The following is a 9243-nucleotide window of genomic DNA, read 5'->3' as shown; positions in this document are numbered from 1 at the left end:
GGGCAGATGTTGTATCATCATCTCAATCGTTTGGATCTCAGATGCTTTGGGACAAATTCCGGGCTGTTCTGTCAATATAAATCCAGAAACCACCCAGGCAACCATCAGCAAGACAAGAGGGCTGGGTCTGCAGCTGTGCCAGGGGAGGGTTAGGTTGGAGATCAGGAAGAATTTCTTTGCAGAGAGGGTGCTCAGCCATTGGAATGGGCTGCCCAGGGAAGGGGGGGATTCTCCATCCCTGGAGGTTTTTAAGGTGAGACTGGATGTGGCATCAGTGCCATGGGCTGGGAACCACGGCGGGGTTGGATCAAGGGTTGGGCTGGATGATCTCAGAGGTCCCTTCCAGCCCAGCTGATTCTGGGATTCTGTGATTCTCTGATTCTTTGATTCTATGATTCTATGATTCTATGATTCTATGATTCTGTGATTCTATGATTCTCTGTGCCCCCAGAGCTGCAGCTCCAGGAGCGAGGCCATGAGCACACATCCATCACCTCCCATTCCTGGGGCAGGCTCAGCTGCTCCCCCAGAGGATTTGTCAGAAGAGAGACAGGCTGGAGTGGCTGATATAAACTGAAATAAAGTGAGAATTACCCAGCAGGGACCAATGATCACAGAAACGGGGCTGGTTCTCTGGGCTGGACCAATATTGACAATTGCAGCTTTACAGAGACTTCATTTGGAGCTTAAGCCAGTCTTAAGTCTAATTTTAATTGAATTAGTCAGATTTCTAATAGGTAAGCTTCTGCCTTTGTCCTGATTTACCAAAGCTCTGGAAAAAATAAACCAGTGAAGAGTCTTCAGCCTCTCAAAGGGAATAATTTGAGGGGGCACCTGGTATGGAATTAAAACAGGGAAAGGCTCTTCCCAGTCTCTCCAAGGGAACTGCTGAGTGGGTGGTTCAAAACAAACAGTGTGCCAGGAGATGCTGTTGATGCCAAAATAAAGGCAAAGGGAAGAATTTTTTTTGGGGGAAGAAAAATCCATCAGATGCTTTTCAGCCCGAATATATAAAAATTATTGTGAGCTGGGCAAGGCTTTTTCTGTGTAATTCCCACTGTGTCCCTCCCTGCTAAATGCAGGGGGAAGTGTCACCTTTGGTGTTCAGTGGACAGGTTTCAATTGGGTGAGAAGTGTAAAACACTAAAGAAACCTCAACATGCAGAGGGAAACAAGATCTGAAACTGTCACAGGCAAAATAAAACCAGTTTCAAGGGAACTCCATAAATCAATATAATGGGATGGGTGAGGCAGTTCCTTAGAGCCTCTCAAGAGAGAGACCTGTCCCCTCAAATCCCTGGAAATCCTATGGAAATAAATACCAAATAAATACCAATAAATACTTGAATACCATGAGGAAAAAAGCAGGGGAAAAACAGAGAGAAGAAAAGAGAAAAAGAAGGGAAAAAAAGAAAAGAAAGCCCTTGCCATGGTGAAGGATCCTGCTCACAACAGGGGGAGGAGTTTTGGAGTGATGGATTTCAAATAATAAAGATGTCAGAACGTGTCCTGCAGTTATTTACACATATCTTCCCTTAATGAAAATGAATTACTTGTATTTCATGTAGATGTGCATTAAACACTCCATATATCAAACTCCTCACTGCACAGTCCTGGGAAGTAAGAAAACATCAAAGTTATTGCCCAAACAATGGGTTATATATGACTGAGTCTGGAGCAGTAATAGAAGCCCATCAATCTCGGGGCAGGCCTTAGGCTGGGGTTTGGTGTGTTCTGAGTGAGCCAGGCCCAGCAGAGCAGCTCTGAGTCGAGCTCTTGCTTAGCTAAATCTTCTCCTCTGTCAGCAGGAGCAGGGCAGGAGTGGATTTATTCCAGGGGGCCTGTACTTATCAATATTTTACTGGGTCAAGTCTGGCAAAGGTTCACATGTGTGAGCTGGTTCCTTTTCCAGTTGGGTTGGTGCAGTATAATTCCAGGTTTATTACCAGTGAAACTCTCTCTGACGGCCCTTACTGGGGTGTTACAGCCCTTTACTGGGGTGTTACAACTCAATTGGATTTTAGAAGTGATTTTTTACATTTTTTTCTACAGGGGAGATATTCCTGGAGCTGTTTGAACTCAGAGACAATTGCCAGGACAGCCCGTATCTGTAACAGGGCTTCTTGCAGCCCTGCAAATCTCCACCTGTGTGTTCAGATTGGCAGGAACTGGGTGCAGAAAGAGAGATTTTGATCAAATCATTACAAATCTAAATAATGGTAATGTTGTACACATCCCAAGGGTCCAGTGAGGGCTTCCAGTGAAGCTTTGGGAAGAATTTAACCCATTTTCAACGTGGGAGGCTCAGAAGTTTCTAGAATCCATGGGCAATAACAGTCAGAATTAAATTCTCCAGAGAAAGCATCTTCTCCCATTTGAAAATTGCTCATAAACAATCAAAATCTGCAATAGGGAATCATAAAAGACTGTTTTTGATAGTCCATTGTGGTGGGAAAAACAACTGGAAAAGCTTAGTCTGAGATGTTTGCTCATCAGCTAATTGTGGTTTGAAACTTTTGTTTTAATGGCTGTTTACAATAAAACTGCAGGAGGAGAAAAGAGTTTCTTAAATACAGGTTGCTATGGAATTTTTTGTAAGGAACAAGCAAATTGAAGTGACTAAGAGGGCAGAAAATACATGTGAGACATGAGTAGTAAACAGGCAACAACAAACTGAATCCAGTGTGTTCCTGCTCTGGGAAAAAAAATACAGACAGGACTAAAAACAGCTTGAGCTGCTCTTTGTTCCCAGCTCTCACCAGTCTACAAAATATCCCAGTTCTGGAGGGGGCACTCCTTGCTTGGGCAGCTTGGTTGGGGTTGGGTTAGAAAGGCTGGTGAGTGCAGACAGGAACAGAGGAGGGAAAAACCTTTCCAAGGTTTCTTTTTTTACCAAAACCAAGTAATTTAATAACTTGGGGAGGTGTTTGCATATAACACCTTCTGTATTTGCCCACATATTAAAACAAAGAGTATCCTGGGGAGAATAACTCCCTAAGTCACCTGGGGCTCTCTGGGTAAAGGACTGGGAAATTCCTTCTCCACGTGGGTGCAGGCAAAAATCTCTCTCCCTGGGATCTCTTTTCCATGTGAGACAGGAGCAAACAGGCAACAACAAACTGAATCCTGTGTGTTCCTGCTCTGGAAAAAAAATAGAGACAGGACTAAAAGGAGCTTGAGCTGCTCTTTGTTCCCAGCTCACACCAGTCCAACAGAATATCCCAGTTCTGGAGGGGGAAGTGACATTTCTTGCTTGAGTAACCTTGGTTGGAGTTGGATCAGGAGCAGGAGAAAAACTGATAAGTGCAGGCAGGAATAGAGGAGGGGAAAGAATGTTTCCCAGGTTTCTTTTTTTTCCCCCAAAATCAAGGAATTTAATGACTTGGGAAGATGTTTGCACTTGGGTCAGTTTACAAGAGACATGGAATAATTTTGGCCTGGTTCTCAAATGTTCCTGTTGGATAAGTTTGGGGTTTTATCCTTTGGAACAACTCAGCTGATCTGAGCCTCTTCACACACAAGCAGTGCTTCGGAGATTGTTAGACTTAATTAGTTTATAAATCTGTCTCCAGTAGCTGCACATGAAAGTTTAATGTGCCCAGCCCACAACGCCGACGTGTTTTGTACTTTGTGAGGAGACAATATCCTGGAATAGACCAAAGATGGGAGCAATAAAGATTAAAAACCTTTCAAAATAGTACAGATATTCCAGAGCTCCTTCCAGAGCCGTACCCAGGCGGTGGTGACACTATGGGGACACCCAGGTTCTGGAGAAAGGCCTTGATGATATTTTCAATGAGCTGTATTGATAATTATCTCCCCTTCAACCCCACCCCCTAATCCTGGATAAAAATTGCAATATAATTACATTTACTGTTGCTTTTGCCCCCGTCCCCCAGCTGCAGTATTAGATGTTTCCAGTAGTAAAGACTTTTTGGGTGAAGGTTCTTTTTTCCTTTCCATTTTTGAGCTGTGTTTGCAAGCCTGAGAATGGAATTCTTTACACCAGCTCTACCTGTGGGCAGCCTTGCTCCTCAATAACATGGGGCTTTTTTCTTGCTTATTTATGCATAAATACAATAATTGTTGCTGCTCCTCACAAGGGAAGCTCATCCTGTGTCAGGGAGGCCATGCCAAGAATATAAATAGAATAATCTCCTGTTCCTGCAGCTCTGAGTAATCCACGCTGCACATCTCACAGGTGATAACAGCTTAAACATGAATTCATCTGAGAGCATTATGTGATAGAAAAGGTACACAGAGTTAATTAAGCCTTGGGGGCGTCCAGGATTGATCCTGAGCTGCTGTAAATTGGCTTAACTTCGTTGGCTTGAAAGGAATCAGCCTCATTTACACCAGCAGAGGATTAAGCATCTCTATTTTAAGATGCTTTAGATTTGAATATCTCAAATTAACATGTACAAATTCTTTATTAAAGGAATGATATTAATTATTCAGTGTACAATAGGGTGTGTTTCAAAGAGTAGGTTTAAATAGTTTGGAAGTGATAGATAGAACAGGAACCCATTTACCAGCCACAAAGGTTTGTCATGGTTTCATTCTGTTCCTTAATTGCCTCTTGGCCTGTCCCCATTCTCCAGAACCTGGTGTGGCCCATGTCTGAGTGGAGATGACACCTCTGATCACCGAGGGGAAATAATTGCTGGCTTTCTTCAGTCAAACATTTCTTCCCCGTGCTGAACCAAAACTCAATGAATTTTTCAAGTCCTGCAGGAAGCAAAGAGAAACAGCGACTTGAGGAGAGCTGCATCCCTGCAGCCAGGTGGGGCTGTGCCAGCAGGTTCCCAGGATATCCAACTACTTCTTCTTGAAGCCCAAATTTGGGTCAATAATGCATAAAATAAACGTGTGAAGCAGAATTTTGAGCCTGTTTTCTTTTTAGAGCAAGTGTCTGAAAAGGGTCACAGAGTCTCAGGATGGTTTGGGTTGGGAGGGACCTTAAACCCACCCAGTGCCACCCCCTGCCATGGGCAGGGACACCTCCCAGCAGCCCAGGGTGCTCCAGCCTGGCCTGGGACACTCCCAGGGGTGGGGAATCCCCGGCTTTCCTGGGAAGCAGCTGTTGTTGTTCCAAACGTTCTCTCTCACATGGTGACCAGAAATTGTCAGGTGAGAATAAACCTTCGTTAACAAGCACTCCTTGAAATGGAGGAATTCCTGGGGAAAGTGGCAGCTCCAACAAATCAATATTTTTCTGACAAAAAAAAAAAAAATTGACTGGAAAATTCCCAATTAACTCTGCCCTTGGGTCCTGGTTCCTGATGGAGATATTTCATGGATCTGTGTGTCTCCCACCAAAATGAACAGGGACTTCTGAAATGTTAACCTGGTTTTTTGAGGTTTTCAGGTACAGAACAGTTTTTTGTTTCGCCCTGTGCCTCAAACTTCCTGTCTCCTCTTGTGCCCTGTTTCAACTCTCTCCAATTTTCCTGAGTTGTACCTAAAACTTGTGTTTGACTCAAAACCTCCTCCAGGCTGGTGAATTTGGGTTTTTTCTTGTGTCTATGTGCATCCACCCAAATGTACATATACATTTATAACATACTTGTATATAATATATATTTATTTAATGTATTTATAGATATTTAATGTATTTATATATATTTAATATATTTATACATATTTAATATATTTATACATATTTAATATATTTATATATTATATACTTATTTATATGATTACATTTTAAATTCCTTTCTTAAACCTTCCTGGGATATTTTTTCTCCAAAGGTAATTTTTGCCAAACCAGTTTCTCACGTCCAAATAATTCCTTTTAGTTTAAAGAAAGTGGTTTATTTTATGAGCAGGATATACTAAGGGATTCAGCCTATTGATTCCTTTCAAACAGCCTGAGTCTCTAGCAGCTTTATCCTTTTTGTTCATTTTTTAATGGGTAATGAAAAACAGTTTAATATCATTATGTTCATCAGATAAAACTCACTGAGGTTCAAAAGAAAGTCCTAAATAGATTGTGAGCTCAGCCCTGTCTCAGGAGAGCCCTGTATTTTCCAGGCTTCTACATCCTGACACATCCAGCCCTCCCCCAATGTTTATTTAATTCTGCCAGGGAATGCTCCTGGATGTGTTTTATGATGTCAGGGGAGAACTGGGCTGGAGGAAGAACATTACAGAGTTGGTTATTCTGAGCCAGTTCCTCCTCCTGCAGATCCCAGCCATGGCACCTCCTAAATAATGGAGCAATGATTTACTTCCTTGGATTTGTTTGCCTTTGTTCCTCCGATTTGTTTTCCTTAGTTCCTCTTATTTGTTTTCCTTAGTTCCTCTTATTTGTTTTCCTTAGTTCCTCTTGTTTTCTCTGCCTCCAGAGTGTGTATTTTATATATGGTAAAGCACACAGGGATTTTGAAGTGTCAAAAAGAGCATCTCCTGGCAGTGTTGGAGAATTCCTGCTTGGAGCAGGGATCTGGCCCTGGCATGGGGGACAACATTCTCCTTGTTACTCCTCTGTTTATGCATTAAATACTCTCTTTTTTCAGCACATGGCTCTTTCAGCTGGTGTTACAAATCTTAGTCATTGCTGCTGTCCAATCTGCCTGCTCGTGGTGAAGAGTTAAATCAATAAAAATGTAATTCTGCCGTGCCTGCCTTGTAAACCCCTGGCTCAAAGGGAGCTGGATGGTCTTGCATATAAACCCCCCAGTGCAGAACCTCAGAAAGGTCATTGCATCTTTTTGTGCTTTCTGGAATCAGATTTGTTTAGTTCTGTTATAAAAGAGGATTCTGTTATAAAAGAGAATTTACACTTGACACCCTTGTGAACACTTTGCCCTCTTAATAATCTATTTTGGGGAATTAACTCAAGTTTTTGGCACTGCTAGTTAGTAACATGTGCAATGTCACTGGAAAGAAGGGAAGTTCCTCACAGTCAAATGAAAGACAGTGTGTGAAATATTGTGCCCAGAGAGCTGGAATAAATTCTGATGCATCTGGAAGTTTTAAGGCTAAAATTAGATGTATCAATACCTGCAGGTCTTCAGCACTTCCCAGAGCAGCAGGAGCTGCCCGTGCTCCAGCAAGTGCAAACGTCAGCACTTCAGTGACCCACTCTGGCACAATATTTGGGGAATGAGGAGACAGCAGAGGCCTCCCAAACTTTCTTCTGTTGCCATTTGATTGGCACTGTTTCAGTGTCACATCTCTTCAGCAGCACCATTCCCCACCCAGGGAGGGGGAACTCCGGGGGCACTTCCAGAGGTCCCGTTTTTCCTGGAGCTGAGAGTCTGCCAAGAGCAGGAGGAACCAAAATCCTCCCTCAACAAAACCTTCCTTTGAGCTGGGGAACAGATTTCCCTGCTTGCCTTGGACACACATCTCCATCACTCTAAAGAGAATCCCCAAAGGAGGCCAACCACTGGTGTCCATCTGGAGGGAAACTGGTTGCAAAATCCTGGAGAACAACTGGTGGCATGTGGGTGAAGCCAGACAAAAAACCTTAAGTCAAAATATAGGCTTACTAAATAGGTTTACTAAATAAGTAGAATATAGGAATCCTATAAAATATAAACGAAAGCACAAAGAACCTTGCCAAAACTTAGCTAGGATGCACAGCCAGAACTTAGAGATAGAGATTAGGTGGTACTGTACACTGGAAAAATGCACACACACCCAACCTGAGTAAGATAAGGGGGCAAAATCCTTCAGCCCAGCCCCTTGCCCTGAGGTGAGTGGTGTTCCTGTGCTGTTCCTCACACTTTTCATGTGCTGTTCCTCACACTTTTCATGTGTGTGTGTGCTCAGTGTCTTCCCAGCATTTCATTCTGGGGCTATTTCAGTGCCAGCAGAGCTTTGAAGCTTTTTTTCCCCAGTTTCGAAGCTTAAAAGCTTTTTTCCCCAGTGCCTAATTTACATCTCCACTACTTCACTATAAGCCTACTGCTACTTGTGCTACTCCACAATGGACACAGAGAATAAATTCTTGTTCTTGCAGAAATCTTTTTCATATTTAGAGGTGATTATTGTGTCTCACTTCGGTCATTTTCCCTCTAAATTAATCACTGTCAATGATTTCAAGACTTCTTGTTGTCAGGGTTCCTGGTTCTCCTCAGCATCCCTTCCTGCATCTCTTTGGTGCTGAAAATGGAACAGTGCCTTTCACATTGTTTAATGAGATGGGCTTTTAGAGCTCTGATCTGGGCAGATGCAAATTTGGGATGATTTTCTGGGGCACGCAAAGCTGAGTACACAAGGAAGGATACAAAGCTGCAGAGGGGTTTTTTTGTGTGTAAGAAAACATCTTAAGTGGCTGATGCCACTGGGATGCCTCACTGGGGAGAGGGAAGAGACTTTCACTGCATTTACTCCTTGATTTTCCAGGTTTGTGCAAAGCAGAAAAGTTCCTGCTCTGCCTTGTTTTGGTAATGGATTTAAATGAGGACTTTCTAAGGCTGCCCCCAGCCCTGCTATATTCACTTGGAGCTGCCTCATCTTTGGGTCTGAGTGAGGAATTTTACCTTGAAGTTGGGGGAATGGTTTTCCTTGCAGGGAAGGATTGTTTTGGAGAGTGGTTCCTCTTCAAAGGTGCTGCTCAGGGGTACTGGGAGGGGTCATGCACAGGACAGGCCTGCACGGGGAATGTGCTGTGAAAATGGATCAGCAGGGAAAGGGAGGCACCAGGAGCCTTTGGATCTCTGGGAGAAGGGATTTTGTGCATGTGGACCAAGCGTGTCCAGATGCATCAGCTGGGTGAGCAGCAAGGGGCTGGAAAAGCCCTTGGGAACAGAACACAGCTGGGAATCACAGAATCATAGAATCATAGAATCATAGAATCACAGAATCAGTTGGGTTGGAAGGGACCTCTGAGATCATCCAGTCCAACCCTTGATCCAACCCCGCCGTGGTTCCCAGCCCATGGCACTGATGCCACATCCAGTCTCAGCTTAAACACCTCCAGGGATGGAGAATCCACCCCTTCCCTGGGCAGCCCATTCCAATGGCTGAGCACCCTCTCTGCAAAGAAATTCTTCCTGATCTCCAACCTACCCCTCCCCTGGCACAGCTGCAGACCCAGCCCTCTTGTCTTGCTGATGGTTGCCTGGGAAAAGAGACCAACCCCCCCTGGCTCCCCCCTCCTTTCAGGTAGAATTTGCTGTCCCAACCAGCAATGGACCTTCTCCCTGTCCCCACAGGCGTGTCCTGTGCCATTCCCTGCATGGATTTCAGTCCATAAATAACAATCCAAGTCTGCAGTGCCCTCTTTTTCCA

At 43.8% G+C, this 9243-nt stretch overlaps 1 long non-coding RNA gene across 2 annotated transcripts; it reads right to left on the bottom strand.

Annotated features, from left to right (window-relative positions):
• Positions 1 to 3394: 3394 nt before the first annotated feature.
• Positions 3395 to 8756, bottom strand: LOC135403701 (uncharacterized). 2 transcript variants are annotated; one of them, XR_010425467.1, is made up of 3 exons: positions 8493 to 8756; positions 4533 to 4728; positions 3395 to 3646 (listed from the first exon to the last, which is right to left on the bottom strand). It is a non-coding gene; the product is annotated as an uncharacterized LOC135403701 (long non-coding RNA). The 2 variants fall into 2 exon arrangements; XR_010425466.1 differs by lacking the exon at positions 8493 to 8756 and adding an exon at positions 5963 to 6069.
• Between the last annotated feature and the right edge of the window lie 487 nt (positions 8757 to 9243).

The sequence above is a fragment of the Pseudopipra pipra genome, chromosome 28, assembly GCF_036250125.1.
Source record: "Pseudopipra pipra isolate bDixPip1 chromosome 28, bDixPip1.hap1, whole genome shotgun sequence".
Taxonomy (NCBI): domain Eukaryota; kingdom Metazoa; phylum Chordata; class Aves; order Passeriformes; family Pipridae; genus Pseudopipra; species Pseudopipra pipra.
Note: the sequence above shows the minus strand (reverse complement) of the source record. Positions and strands in the feature narration are given on the sequence as shown.